Source organism: Gorilla gorilla, chromosome 14 (assembly GCF_029281585.2).
Source record: "Gorilla gorilla gorilla isolate KB3781 chromosome 14, NHGRI_mGorGor1-v2.1_pri, whole genome shotgun sequence".
Lineage (NCBI taxonomy): Eukaryota > Metazoa > Chordata > Mammalia > Primates > Hominidae > Gorilla > Gorilla gorilla.
Window position 1 is genome coordinate 110,794,580 of NC_073238.2, and position 15,428 is coordinate 110,810,007.

Sequence of the window (15,428 nt, forward strand, 5' to 3'; positions counted from 1 at the left end):
GAGAGCTGACCCACCGAGACACCCAAAGAAAAACAGTGTAAAAAAATATTTTAAAATAGGATTTACTCCCTTTATTGTCTTCTGTAGTCGAATGAGACCACTCACTGCTTCCTGAACCTTGTTTGTCCCTTCTTACCTCCACAGCCTTGTGCTTGCACACTCTCAATCTTAGTATCTGCCATCACCTCTGTTCCATGCTGCTGTCAAAATCCTACTAATCTTTCAAAGCTGAAATGCCACCTTTCCCTTTAGGCCTTCTCTGACTTCCCAGCTGGAATTTATTTTATTTTTAATTCCTATTCCTACACTTTGCTTCAACCACTGCCTTGTCTTACAGCCACATGGGTTAGTCTCCCTCTGCTAGAGTGTGGGAGCCCTTCCTAAGCAGGGATCCTGTTCTACTCATTTCTGTGTCTCACCCAGATCCCTAGCAGAGGCTGAGTAAACATTAATGGAACATTAATGAAATAATGTGTGCTTGGATCATCAAATACAGTTTTTTAACCTGCATTTTTTCTCATATAACTCATGAGTTATTTTTTATAAAGCTCTTTTGTAGGTAATATTTCCTTTCCATAGTACAACATTGAAAGGTAAACTTGGCAATACATTTTAACAGCTAATATCATTCTAAAACAAGCAAGATGAAAAAGTAATACAGAACTCCTTTAGATAATACTATTTACTTATTTATTTATTTTTTAGAGACAGGGTCTCACTCTGTCACCCATGCTGAAGTCCAGTGGCATGATCATAGCTCACCTTGAACTTCTGGGCTCAAGTGATTCTTCCCCCTCAGCCTCCAAAGTAGCTAGGACCATGGGCATGCAACATCAAACCCAGCTATTTTTTTTTTTTAAGTTTTTTTAGAGACAGGATTTTGCTATGTTGCCCAGGCTGGTCACAAACTCCTGCCCTCAAGTGATCCTCCTGCCTTGGCCTCCCAAAGCACTGGGATTACAGGTGAGAATACTATTTATGATTTCAGTTACTAAATTACAACAGGTACTCTTCCATTTGGAAATGTATTTACAAAATAGAATTGTGTGGAAGTGAAAGACAGCACAACTGAGAATCTGAAGGTTTTTTTTTTTAATGAATGGAATGGGTCCATGCTGTTATCTTTGTCTAAAATTTAAAAAGAATTGTCAAATGCAAATTATTCAAGAATCAGGAAATGTAAGTAACCTGAGGTGGTAATTAGAGGTAGTTTACATACTTCCCTTATGAAAAGGATAGATACTTATACTTGTACACATTCTGTTTTCTTATGGTCCCTGTGTCTCCTGGCAAGAGGTAAGAAGAGAAATTCAGATTTGAGACACTGCTTGGAGGAAATAATAGGATCCCAAAGAAAATGAATGATCAACAGCTACATATACTCACATAGTTAATCTCAAAAACATACTGATTAGTGAAAAGGCAAATCACAGAAGAATATATATAGGATGAGTCCCCTTACGTAAAGTTAAAAAGCAGATAAAGCAATGTATTGTTGAGAGATGTATGCATAGTCTTAAAACCATAGAGAAATCAGAGAATGTTAACAAAAATTTCAAGAGGTGAACTTTATACCTCTGGAATGTAGAAGAAAGTATGAAAGGGAAGGGAAATTTAGGAGGATCTAACAGGGTCCTATCCTTTCTTTCTTTCTTTCTTTCTTTCTTTCTTTCTTTCTTTTTCTTTCTCTCTCTCTCTCTCTCTTTCTCTCTTTCTTTCTTTCTTTTGAGAAGGAGTCTCACTCTGTTGCCCAGACTGGAGTGCAGTGGCACGATCTCGGCTCACTGCAACCTCCGCCTCCTGGGTTCAAACAATTCTCCTGCCTCAGCCTCCCGAGTAGCTGGGACTATAGGCGCATGCCACCACACCTGGCTAACTTTTGTATTTTTAGTAGAGACAGAGTTTCACCATGTTGGCCAGGCTGGTCTCTAACTCTTGACCTCAGATGATCCTCCTGCCTTGACCACCCAAAGTGCTGGGATTATAGGTGTGAGCCACTGCACCTGGCCATAATATTTTATTTCTTGAGCTGGGTGGTGGATTTTAAAACTCTACCTATGTGTTATGTACACTGTGTGTTTATGATATAATTAACGTTAAACAATAAATATACAATTGTTCCTCAGTATCCATGGAAAATTGGTTCTAGAAACTCTTGTGGATACCATAATCCATGAACATTCAAATCCCTGATATAAAATGGCTGTAGAATTTGCATATAGCTAGGCACACCTTCCTGTACATGTTAAATCATCTCTAGATTACTTCTTTTTTTGAGAAAGAGTCTCGCTCTTGTCACCCAGGCTGGAGTGCAATGGCGCAATCTCGGCTCACTGCAACCTCTGCCTCCCAGGTTCAAGCGATTCTCCTGCCTCAGCCTCCCGAGTAGCTAGGACTACAGGCTGCCGCCAATGCACCTGGCTAATTTGTTGTATTTTTAGTAGAGATGGGGTTTCACCATGCTGGCCAGGCTCGTCTCGAACTCCTGACCTCAGATGATACACCCACCTCGGGCTCCCAAAGTGCTGGGATTACAGGTGTGAGCCACCACTTCTGGCCTACTTTTAATACCTAATATAATATAAATGGTACGGAAATAGTTGTTATATTGTATTGATTAGGAAATAATGAAAAAAAAGTCTGCATATGTTCAGTACAGATGTAACATATTTTTGGAATATCTTCGAACCGAGATTGGTTGAATCCATGGATGCAGAACCCACAGATATTGAGTGCTGACTGTGTATAGTAACTTCACAGCCTGTTGGAAAAGCCACCTATATATAGTATATGATAGAGAGCTGTGTCAAAGGTTATGCAAAACTACAAGATAAACATTCCACTTCGGGGTATCATTTTTAATCCAAGAGTTGTCGGCAAAACATCTTAAAATTAAAGCATTCTGGAATGTTTTATGAAATGAAACAAAGCATTGGCATGAAGTTTTTAAGATAAAATATGTACTGTTGCTATTTACACAAGCCATTTTAAGCTTGACCCCAGACCACTCGGGATGCTTATTTATTGCCCTTTGTAGTAATAGATAGTCTGGGGACAGAATTTGGGAAGCCCCAAGGAATTGAGGAGAGAGGTTCAGCCTGAGCCAACACGGAAAGTAGACTCATGCCTTCCTTGTCGCAGAACACAGTAAAGGGGTACTACATATGACTATAACCTGGTAGCATATGGTGCTACACAAACTTGCTTCCTTTTGCTATTTTAGATAACACTGAGCAAATTCCTTTAGAAGAAAAATTCTTTGCTGAAATTGCTGTTATTCTTGGTGCCCCCTAGAGGTTATTGGGGATATGGTTAAAAAAAATTGGTCTCTAGTCCTGAAGTGACATTAGTACTAAGCCATTTCTAAAAGAGTAAGGGATTCTAGAGAGTTTATAGGGGCTGATGATATACCTAGGCACAAAGGGCCATCACAGAGGGATAGAGGACTTCAAGACACAACAAACAGGCATCCTTAAAACTTAGGAAGGCTTTTTCAAACACCCTTTGATCCTTTGTCCGTATATACAATGGCTGTCACTTATCCAAAGGAAAATGTCAGTCTCCCTAACATATGTACATCAAGATACAGTGAAAGTTGTCTCTCAAGGTAAGCAGGGCAAGGATATTCAGAAAGTCTAGATTTATCCATTCAGTAAACATTTATTGAGTGCCTACTGTATGCCAGATACCATGCTAGCCCATGGGGTTCCAGTGATGAGTAAAAGCATCATTGCTGACATTTGGAACATATGTCTAGTAAACAAGGTGCACAGTAATCAAATAACATACAAATAAATGTATAACTGAAGAAAGCTAAAATGCTATGAAATGAAGGTACATGGTGCTAGGAGAGAATGTGCTACATAAGAGAAGAATTCAACATAGCAGTAGAAAGAATAAAAAAAAAACAACACTTCCCCGAGGGAGTAACATTTGAGTTGATATCTGAAGGATGAGTAGAAATTCACTTGTTGAATTGTTGGGGGAGTCGTGCTTTCAGAGAGAAACAGCATATGCCAAGGTCTGTAGGCAGGAGGTAACATGCACGGTTCATTCTAGAAAATCAAAGACCAGTGTGACTATAGTACAGAGAATGAGGAGAGCAAAGTGGGCATGGGAAGGGCCCTGAAGGCCATGTTCAAGACGTGATTCATTCTCTTAAAAGCAATGAGAAGTCATTAAAGTATTGTAAACAGGGGAATGGCATGATCTGATATATGAAAATAATATTATGACTTCAAGGTGTAAGACACAAAAGCAGGGAGACCAGTTAGGGTGAATTGTGAGCCAAAACAGTGGATAATGGTAGCTTAGCTTATCATGCTAATGGAAATAAAAAATGTTTTGAAAAGTATTTAGAGGTAAAATCCACAGAACTTGAAAATGGATTGAAGATGAGCGGTGAGGAAGAAGAATTGTCAGGGATGACTGCTTGGTTTCTGGCTTAAGATGGTTTTGCCATTGACTTGGGGCACTCATAAGAGAAAGATCAGGAATTTGGTTATAAACATGTTGAGTTGGCGCTATCAGTAAAAGTACCAAACAGAGATATTGAGAGGGGAGCTGGCTACATGCAGGTGCTTACATGAAGGGAGAAGTTTAGGCTGGGGATAGGAAGGTCTGGGAGTCCCTGATATATAGCTCTAAGAAGAGTGAAAAGGAGTGATCATAAAGCCAAATAACCTATGGCAACTGTACATGGTAACCTATCCTTTATAGTCCTATTGGGTGTGATGCAGGAAAATGAGATTCCCAGATAAAAATCATTCATTCATTCAATTATACAAAAAGCCTCTAATATGTGTCAGTTATTGAGCTATGCATTAATACTAATCCAAAGAAGAGGAAGATATAGACTCTGCCCCTGAGTAGTCCATAATGTGTTGGGAACATCAAGCTTCTAGGCTCCAGCTCCTCAATTTAATTAAAAAAAAAAAAGAGGCCATGGAGAAATCCATACCCCACCCGAGAGAAACAATCACTGTTTCCTACTGAGCCCATAGATTCTCAAAACGCAGTGTTGCTATCCACCATGAACAAAGCCGTTGCATTGATTATTTGAGGAATCAACAGTCAGTTTAACAATCAGCACCTACTTAGAACAGCCTGGGCCTTTTACAAGCAAGAAGGGCCAGCCAGAAGCAGGGCCAAAGTCTTGTTTAGAGCAGTGGCCCTCAACTTTGGCTTTACATTGGAATCACATGGAGAGTTTTAAAAATTCTGATGCCTGGATCCCAGATTCTGATTTAACTGATCTGCAATGTTGCCTTGATATCAGGAATTTTTAGAGCTCCCAAGATGATTCCATTGCTCATCCAAGGTTGAGAATCTCTGGTTTAGAGCAATAAACACTCAAAGACTGACCCTTCCCCATCCATACCAGCTTTTTCCTTGTATGCTTACCTGGAGCAAGCCTTTGATTGTCAGTCAGATCTGAGCCTAGCTCACCTACCTATCTTGGGTCCTATTAATCACATTTTTACCTGTCTGATTCTATCATAAGTCTTTATTCTTAGAAAAGCCTATAGTTACAGTCTAAGTCTCACCTTGAATAAAAATAACAGCAATTACACTCTTGGCCTTGGCCTTAATCCAAACCTACATACTTTATGTATTCTGCAGTTTACTCAGGGAATTTCTACCCCTCTTACCACTTGGGAACAGGGATCAGGACAGATCCCAAGCAATGTTTGTGCACTTGGGTTTTGGGGGCTCAGGAGTCGGGAAGGAGCAAGGAAAACAGAATGTGGACAGTGACTCATGATGAGATTAGCCACAATTCTGACTCAATCCAGAGTCACCACTGTGATAGTCGATTGTCACTTTCCTGGGGTCACTATTGGGCTGTGGAAACCAGCTCCCGAGAGGTGGCATTTGTAGGTAAGTCTGAAGTGCCCTCAGCTTCAGAGAAAAGGGTATATGATGATTTGTGCAAACTTTTAGATTCAGCTATTTTTACTTTGACATACCCCAAAAATGAATCAATAAACACTCATGACATTGCATCCAAGAGGTGTCTAGCATAGATATCCTCACCTCTGTGGAGGCCCACAAAGCCAGAGGAGACCTCCAGGGAAATACCTTTAGTCAAGCAAAGATGAGTCTATGCTTGCTGCAGTTAAGAAGACAGCACGCCATGAGGAACCATAAATCGTCTTGAAAAGAGGGAGTTAGGAGGGGCTTATCTTAAGATTTGTGCTTGTGTTAAGTGATTTGGGGGAGGATTCGAAGAAGCAGGGGTCTGGATTGGGATCTGTCGGAAAGCAGGCCAATTAGGTGAATGGGTATCTTAATATTTTTTATTTTTAAGGGGCAGGAGGGATAGAGCAGAGCTAGAGTTGACATTGGAAAGGAAGCCGTCGTCATTCATATTCTTTGGAAGATGTTTGGTTGTTCTGTGGTTGCACAGTCTCTTTGTTTTGAACTCTGTTCAGGCAAGTTTATGGAGTGGTCTTTTTTGTTTACTTTATAATTATGGTGAGTTCTCACCTGATGCTGAACTAATGTGAAGCTGTTTATATTCAACAGGAAAACACTGTGGCCTAGCTGGTAGCAACTAGGCCAGCTACTAGCTGACAGTTGTCAGGGCTATGTTTTTCTTTTTAACCAGACAATTTGGAGTCAGGGTAAGGATGACAACAGGGTCAAGGAATGATTAGGGATGAGGGATGGGACAGAAGTTAGGAAACATGAGCAGAAAAAGCTAATCTAAACAGGCATAATAGGTCTGCCACATTTCTTCAGCTAGAAAGCCCAATCAATCATTCCAAGAAAGTGTCTACTCATTCTCTCAAAATTCATTTGTATGAATGGGCCAAAATACAAACCTTTTTTTTCTAAATAGCGTATTTCTTTCATCCTCCTCTCTTTCTTTTTACTCTGTCCTTCCTTCCATACTCTCATTCATTAAGTCGAATCAACCAACCAATAACTGACCAGCCAATATTTTATTATGTACCAGGCACTGCACTAGTGTGTAGTTTCTATTGAAACATAACAAATTACCACAAATGTAATTGCTTAAAAAAAACAATCATTTATTAGTTCACAGTTCTGTAGGGCACAAGCCCAGGCATGCCATGGCTGAGCTTTCTGCTTAGGGTCTCACAGTGCTAAAATCAAGGTGTCAGCTGGGCTGATTTTCTGTCTGGAGATGCTGAGGAAGAACCTGATTCCAAGTTCATTCAGCTTTTGGTAGAATTCAGTTCTTTGAGGCAGCGTGACTGAAGTTCCTGTTTTCTTGCTGACTGTTGGTCAAGGACTGCTTGCTCTCAGCTCCTAGAGGCTACCGGCAGTTCTCTGCTATGTGGTCCCCGTAGACAGTTCACAATATGATTATTGCTCTTCTTCCAGGTCAGCATAACTGTGTCTTTCTCCCATCCAAGTACTAACCAGGCTCAACTCTGCTTAGCTTACAAGATCAGACAGGACTGGTTGCATTCAGGGTGGTATGGCTATACACAGGAATGTGTCTTTCTAATGTCTTCCCTGCAACCAACTGAAGACAATTTTCTACTTTTAAAGGTCTCATGTGATTAGGTCATGTCTAACTGGATAATATCCCCTTTGCCCTATAACATAACATAATAACAGTTTTTGCCCATACTCAACAGGATAGGATTATACAAGGGTAAGTGTCATTGGGACTCATCTTGGAATTCTGCCTACCTCAGATCAATACAGATATCAATAATCAATAGTGCTTCCCCACAAAGAGCTCACAGACTTTCATAAGAGTCAGCCATTTAAACATAATTTAAGTAAACAGTATGGTAATAGAGCTACATAATTGTAGTAAGGTTGAATAAATGGAGGCAATAATTAACTTTACCTGGAATAGATGGATTATGGAAATCTCTATACAGAAGAGAAGCTATTTCAGTTGAGTGGAAGGGCAAGCTGAATCAGGCGGAGAGGATGGAGAAGAGTTTTCCTCATGGAATGCCGCCAGGAATAGAAACAGTGTGTGTGTGTGTGTGTGTGGGTGTGTGTGTGTGTGTGTGTGTGTGTGTGTGTTTGGCATGTGGTGGGAAGGTAAGGTGGCAGGTAGGGTCTTTGCCATTGGAGCATAGTAGAGTGAGAAGAGGGAGCTGATAATCTAGACAGATAACATTCAGAGATAAAGTGGTAGAGCAGGAGCTGGTAAAATAGACCCAGGGAAGAGCAGTAGTCAAAGACCTGGTAGTGCTTATTTTCATTCTCCGCAAGCAAACACTCCTCCATGGGTGGTATGCTTGATTTGGTTAAATAACCATCATGTGAGGTACATGATCATTTTATCTTGCTCTGCCATTTTGCGCTTTTAGCAAATAGAACTCACAACAAAGACCCAGAAAGACAGATGTTTCAATTTCCTTTTTTCGGGGGAATGAGATGTTTTTGCATTTGCTACATTAGGACAACACCTTAGAGTAAGACACTTAAATGATGTATTATTGCCTTATAAAATCACAAGAACAACATTTAACTAACAATAATTGGGGAGAATTAGCATTAAATGAGCAATTCATGGGAAAGAGTGATCAGTAGACATCTACAGTGCATGGAAAGAGGAAAAATGAAAGAGCAACTGTTTCAAAATGACTTTTTGTGCGTAAAGTATATGGAATTTGAGTGTCTGGAGTACAATCAAGAATTAATTAGATAAAAAGCCATGAGCTTCACAATGTGATTTTAAAAACAAATACTAATATTAATTAATTGAATAACAATGAATATGCACCGCTGAGGTTATATGTAAGACCTTGACTTGGGTTTGGGTTTGGGTACGAAGATTAATGGCTACATTAAACTGTGGATTTTTAAAATATTCAGAATATGCTTCTTGATAAAACAGAAAACTAGAACAATTATAAGCAGAACTCAAAGCTTTACGAAAATGCTCTCAGGACAATAAGTGTTTATACTGCCTGATCCCTTAGAGGAAAAAAAGAGAAGTAATCATACAGGTTTGGAAGATAAAAAGGTTCTATTTAATAACCTTTATAAGGTAGCAAAAATAATTTTGTTGGGTAGCTAATGTGCTTCCATGGCAAGGTGACCAGTCTTTTTGATAAATGAATATGTATATTCAAATATATATATATATATATATATAATATATGTAATGGAATTTTGCTTTTATGTGGTATAATTCAACAGACATTTCACTAGGAACATTGGTTTAAATGATAGAAAAAGGTCATACTAAAAAGGTTGTTATCAGTAGTAGGAACACATTGAATGACTTGCCAAAGGAGTCAAAGCTCACTTCACCTTAGATAAAATGTAAGCAAGAAGTGTCAGGGTTTTGAAGCTAGGGATATGTTAGCAAGGGAGTTTGTGAAAACTCTTTTGGCAATTTAAAGGGAGAACATATTTACTTCTTAACATGTTCAAAGAACATTTATTCAGATGCCTACTAAGTGCAAAGCACTGTGGTAAGTACCTAAAAAACTAAGAGTCCTATTTAAAAGCTGCTCTTAGAAGCTTCTGGATCATCTGTCTTTCTGTGCTGTTGAAAAAGGCCATCCTAATGAAGCAAAGAACAATTACCTAAAATATCTCTTAGAGCCTGCTTTAGACATTTGATTTCTTATGATTTAAAAAATGTATCCACATATATGAAGAGAGAGAGAAAAAAATAAAATTCATGGCCAATGTACAAAAGAGGAGGATTACATCCTGATTTGTGATATAAAACATTAGGAAAGAGAAAACAGTTTTTACCAAATGTGTTTCCACCTAGGATTTTTTTTCCAAAGGTAATAATTAAACTAAAGTTATCTGTCTTGCTGCAGACAAATTAAAGTGTATTTTTAAAGCTTGCTTTCTTAAAATGTAAGTAAACATTTTGAAGCTCTAAGCCATTTGAAAAACACAAACATTCTAGTTCGCTAAGAGAAAGAATAGTCATCTACACTGATTTTCATGCCCAATCATCTGTTTTGCCTCCCATATTAATGACCTTACCATTCACTTAGCTTTCCAAGCTAGCACACTTTGAGTCATCCTCAATTTCTTCCTCTCTCACCCCTTCCTACTTAGTCACTGAATCCTATGGTTTCTACCTTTGGAATATTTCTCAAATGTGTACACTTCTGTTCCATTGCTATTCCTTTGGTTTGAGGTCTCATTTCTCTCTTGGACCATGGTAATTGCTTACTTAGTCTTTTACAGATTCTGTCAACAAATATTTATTGAGCACTCACTGCTATTATGTTACCTATGTTATTAAAACCACCACATTTTAATCTCCTGTCTAGAATTACTGCATGAACTCTAGATCCTATATCCAGCTATTTATTTGATATCTCCATTTAGCTGTCTCATTAGCAGTCTAAACCTAGCTCACCTAAAGCAGAACTCAACATTCGCCCTTGCTGCTCCCCACCCTCAACACCTCCTAACTTTTTCTCTCTCATTTTCTTCTTTTTAGTAAATGGAACTATCAGGCTTCCAGGAGCTCAAGAGACACCCCGAGAAACATCTTTGATTCATCCATTGTTCACTTCCTCTTATCCAATCTTTCAGTAAATCCTGTTGATTTGACTTCTAACATCCATCTTGCAATCACTTCTTTCCACCTCTGGAATCAGACTACCTGGTTCAAATCTGAGTACTATCACTTACTATGTTACCTTGATTTCAAATGGTTTCAAAATCAGACTTTTCAAAGGGGAAAAAATGGCATCATTTTAAAATTCTAAAATGTGCCTTTACTATCAAGAGCCAAAGTATAAGGACAGTGAGGAAAAGTGTGTTCTTAGTCTTTTTATGTCTTCCAAACTGGCTTTTTTTTTTGACAGAGGAAAGATAGGGGGATTTCTAGACACTCGTTAGGAGTGGAATTAATGGCTAGGAAAGAGTTTATAGTCTGCAGTTTGGTGTTTGGTCAGCACCTCACGATGATTTATTTATTACTGGCATTTATTTGGTGGGGGCAATGATAGAATTGTCTTGCATTCATGTGACTTGCAAATATCGCCCTACATTCAGAAACTGGATTATCCTTTGATGTATAGTAGGATTTCAAGATAGAAGTTATATTTTTTGAGATATTTTATTTTATTTATTTTATTTTTATTTTTATTTTTATTTTTTTTGAGACAGAGTCTTGCTCTGTTGCCCAAGCTGGAGTGCAGTGGCACGATCTCGGCTCACTGCAAGCTCCGCCCCCTGGGTACACGCCATTCTCCTGCCTCAGCCTCCCAAGTAGCTGGGAATACAGGCGCCCGCCACCACGCCCGGCTAATTTTTTGTATATTTAGTAGAGACGGGGTTTCACTGAGATATTTTATGTTATAGAGAAGTATTTTGACCAGACATTTTTTTAAAAGCCTAGTTAATTGGGGAACATTATACTTCCCCACTTTCTTCACTCGAAAAGTCTATAATTTGTCTGGGTGTGTGATTGCTTCAACCAAGGTTTTTCTTTCCTTTTTCTTATATGTCAATTTTTAAGTCAGAATTATTCTTACTTAGCCTATCACTAATTTTAATTCTGGTGTCCACAAACACCTCTGCAATTTTTTTTTTTTTTTTTTTTTTTTTGAGACGGAGTCTCGCTGTCGCCCAGGTTGGAGTGCAGTGGCGCGATCTCGGCTCACTGCAGGCTCCCCACCCCGGGGTTCACGCCATTCTCCTGCCTCAGCCTCCTGAGTAGCTGGGACTACAGGCGCCTTGCTCTTTTATTTGCTTCTTGAAAAGAATGTCTTCTGCTCTTACTTCTCTATGTCCAAACTTGAGATAGTTAAAAGTCATAAGCATCTGCGAACTTCTTTATGTTGTCTACAGGAGTCAGGTCTCAGCATTTACACGTTGCAATACACAGTGTTTTACTAATTACTTTCTTTTCATGTTTCATTTACATTACAATTAGAGCATTATGTTAATTTCTGAGAAATTGTGTGTAGGTAGATTCTATTATCTATGATGCTTAACTTGAGATCATTAAAGGGATTACTTCAAAACATTTGTTTAATAAAAATGAGTGCTCCATCTGATGGGGTTAAACATCACTGGTTTGCATGCTAACAGGCCCTTGAGAAAAGGCCACAGAAGAGCTGAGGTGGCAGACAGAAGTGGCCTCGCAGTTCAGTGGAGGAAGATGTAGAGCATGTGGACATGACAGCTTAGATTCTAACAAGGCAGCAGAAGACCCAGCAGAAATCCAGGCTTGCACCTGCGAACAGGTAGGAATAACTGCACATGGAGGGGGTGAGGGGGAGCAGCAGGAAAAGGAAACTCCCCTGCAGACCACAATTCCCTTAGCCAGTATGAAAGGGCTTAGCTCACTGCAGGAAAAAGCAAAGAAGAAGGGGAGGGGAGAAACATGAATTTGACTATTTATTCCAAAGATACAGAGGTTAACTCAGAAGTGACTGAATTAACGTAAGTTGAATGCTTCTCATTTCCCTCTGTATCAGGCAATAGAATCTTAAAGGCAAAGTCTCATTTTGTTATTTGAAAATGAAGAAGTGAAATCTTTCCATACCAGGCCTGTGGACTTGTGTCTGTAAATTATTTTCCCCACCATTGCCAGCCTATCCCAAGTCCCCATCATCTCTTGCCTGGAGAACAACAGCTACTTCCTAACTGATTTCCCTGCTTTCTCTTTTGTCTTTCCTAATCCATTCTTCATGGATCCCAGTAAGCTTTTAGTATCAATCAGTCCTGTCATTTCCTCAATGACTACTTTGCACCCACTATCATGGCTCTGACCCCAAACCTCCCTCTCTTTCGTTTCTCTATCATTTGTCTGTCTGGAGCCCCCTAAATTCTTTTCTGCTCCAGACCTTTGTGCTTTATTGTTCTGCTTAGAAAGCTCTTCTCCAGGATGTCTGGCACGGCTAGACCATTCTAATCCTTCAGGACTTAGCCCCTTTGCCTCTATGTTAGCAACAGTCTTTTCTGACTCTCCAGTGGAAAGGCCTGCCCCATACCCTCCACCCTGCCATGAATTCTTTGTCATATCACCCTGCTATGTCCCCTCTTAGCACTTGTAATGATCTCAGTTGACATCCCTTTTGATGACAGCTCCATCCTTTCAGTTGTTTAGGCCCCAAACTTTGGCATCATCTTTGACTCCTCCCTTCCTCTTTTATCCCACATTCGATCTGTATGGAAACTCTGATGGCTCTGTCTTGAAAATGCAGGCAATCTGATCTCTTCCAACCACCTCTGTAACCACCCTGTCTTGGTCTGGGCCACCATCAATCTCATGTGATTACTGGAATAGCCACTTAACCAGTTTTCCTGCTTCTGTGTTTTTCCTTTTACAGATGACTCTCAATAAAACACTCGAAAGGATCCCTTTAAAACTGTTCTGCAGTGGCTCCTCATTTCTCAGAGTCAAATTCTCACAATGGCCCACAAGGCCTGACACAACCTTTCTCCCATTGTCTCTCTGACTTCTTCCCTACTGTTTTAACCTGCCGGAATTTAAATTTTTGAGGGTAAAAATTATTGTCTTTATTGTTCATCAGTGCATACCAAATACGTAAAACTACATGGCATACAGCAGGGGCTCAATATATATCTTTGGATCAAATGAATGAATCTTGTTTACTTCTTTATAATTTATTTTTCCACTGTTAGACTATAAGCTACATGACGACAGGATCCTTATTCTTGTTTAATAGCATATCTAAAGCATTCAGAAGAGTACACAGTACATAGCAAATGCTTAACAAGTCCTTATCAAGGAAATAAAAGAATATCTATTGGGAAAAGATTAGTGCATCTACTTACACTATACTGAGTTAATGAATACATTATACATACAGATGGTTTCCATTCATTCTCATAGGCAGCTATCTATGGTGGATGTTACACAGTAAGGCAAAGAATGAACTGTTCAGATAAATAGAACTTTATGGAAAGTGGTATGTAGGGTCATGGTTGCCCCAAAAGATACAATCATATAGTGAACCGGAATATATCACAATCAGTATATATCCCAATTCTTTCTGCCATTGGTTCTAACTATGTGGGCTCTGTCTGCTTAACTTCCTGAGGAAAAAGAAAGCTGTCACTTTGCTGGTTATTTGCAAAACTGCTTACCCCAGGGACTTTTGTGGGGAGAAAGATTGTTTACAAAATTGAAAAACAAAAGTCATTTCAGTATATAAGAGCACTTTCCATTCTTGTAGGAGAGAGTCATGCTGCCAATGACTTACATTATCTGTTTTATTTTCATCTCTATTGAGGGGCATTCAAATCTCTCTTCCTCTGTGCAAATGTAGGGGATCCAAAACTATCCTCTGTGATCATTTGGATTGTTAATCTCTCCAGGGTTTCTTCAACATTCTCAAGGCAGTTTCTGGCACCAAAGGGAAAATGGAGAAGTTGAGATGCAATTTTATTTCCCAATTGAACTTGATTAAATGGGGACTGTTCTAATCAAAAGTTTGAATCCTGGGGGAGTGCGATGTTGTTAACAGGTTTGAGAATATTGCAGAAGAACAGGGAGGAAGTATGCTAAAGTCAAGGCAGAGAAAGAATCAGGCAAGAAAATAATTGTAGTAAAGCTTATTAAGGCATAAAATTAGGTGAACAAATTGCTTCACAGATAGTGTTAAGCTCATTGCTAGACCGGCAAAGGAAGTGGAAGAAAGCTCTTTGAAAACATAATTTTTATTATTTTAATAATTTGTGTGGGAATCATAGTAGCTGCTATCTGTTAGGGAGAAACAATTGCCAGCTGGTGTCATCGTGGAGTAACTATAGTAGACTGAATGCAAGTATGTTTTGCCTTTTTACCTGGAGAGCATTCAATTTTAGAAAGTTTCTATTCATTTTTGCCTGAATGTGAGGTCTGCCCTTGTAGATAAGGAATCCTGTTTATTGTGTGATTTAAGAGCTTTGATTAGGTTCACATCAAGTTCCACAACTGTAATAGGGAGACCACACCTGGGACAGACTGTATTTACACGACCAAAGTTACCTATTATTAAAAAATGAATTTTTGAGTAAATGCCTGAATTGTCTGTGTAATTGCCTTGATTCTATGCATTATTTTCCTTGTGGTTACCTCAAGGAAATGGAGTCACTTCAGTAGCTATTTTACTGAAAACGAAACGAGATTTTCGGGGATAATGTTCTTTGAAAAGTGTTAAAGGTACACTTATTTATGGAAATACACGTTTTGTTAGCAATGTAGCTGCTACATGTTTGTCGTACATTTTTTTTTACAATTCTCCTAAGTGATTTAACAATTATATAATCATTTTATGATTGTTATTGTTATTTTTCCCTCTTTCTTGAAACTAATAGACTAAGTGACAAAATACTGCAGGATGTAGAATTGCTCAGCTTTGCCTATAAAGTCAGGAGGAGAGAGAACATAATTTAATTATTCTATTGCAATTCTGTTGTCTCTTCTTGCCTCTTGACTCAAATGGTCTCAAGAGGGGAGAGAGGAAATTATGGGCTCTATTGTTGATGTT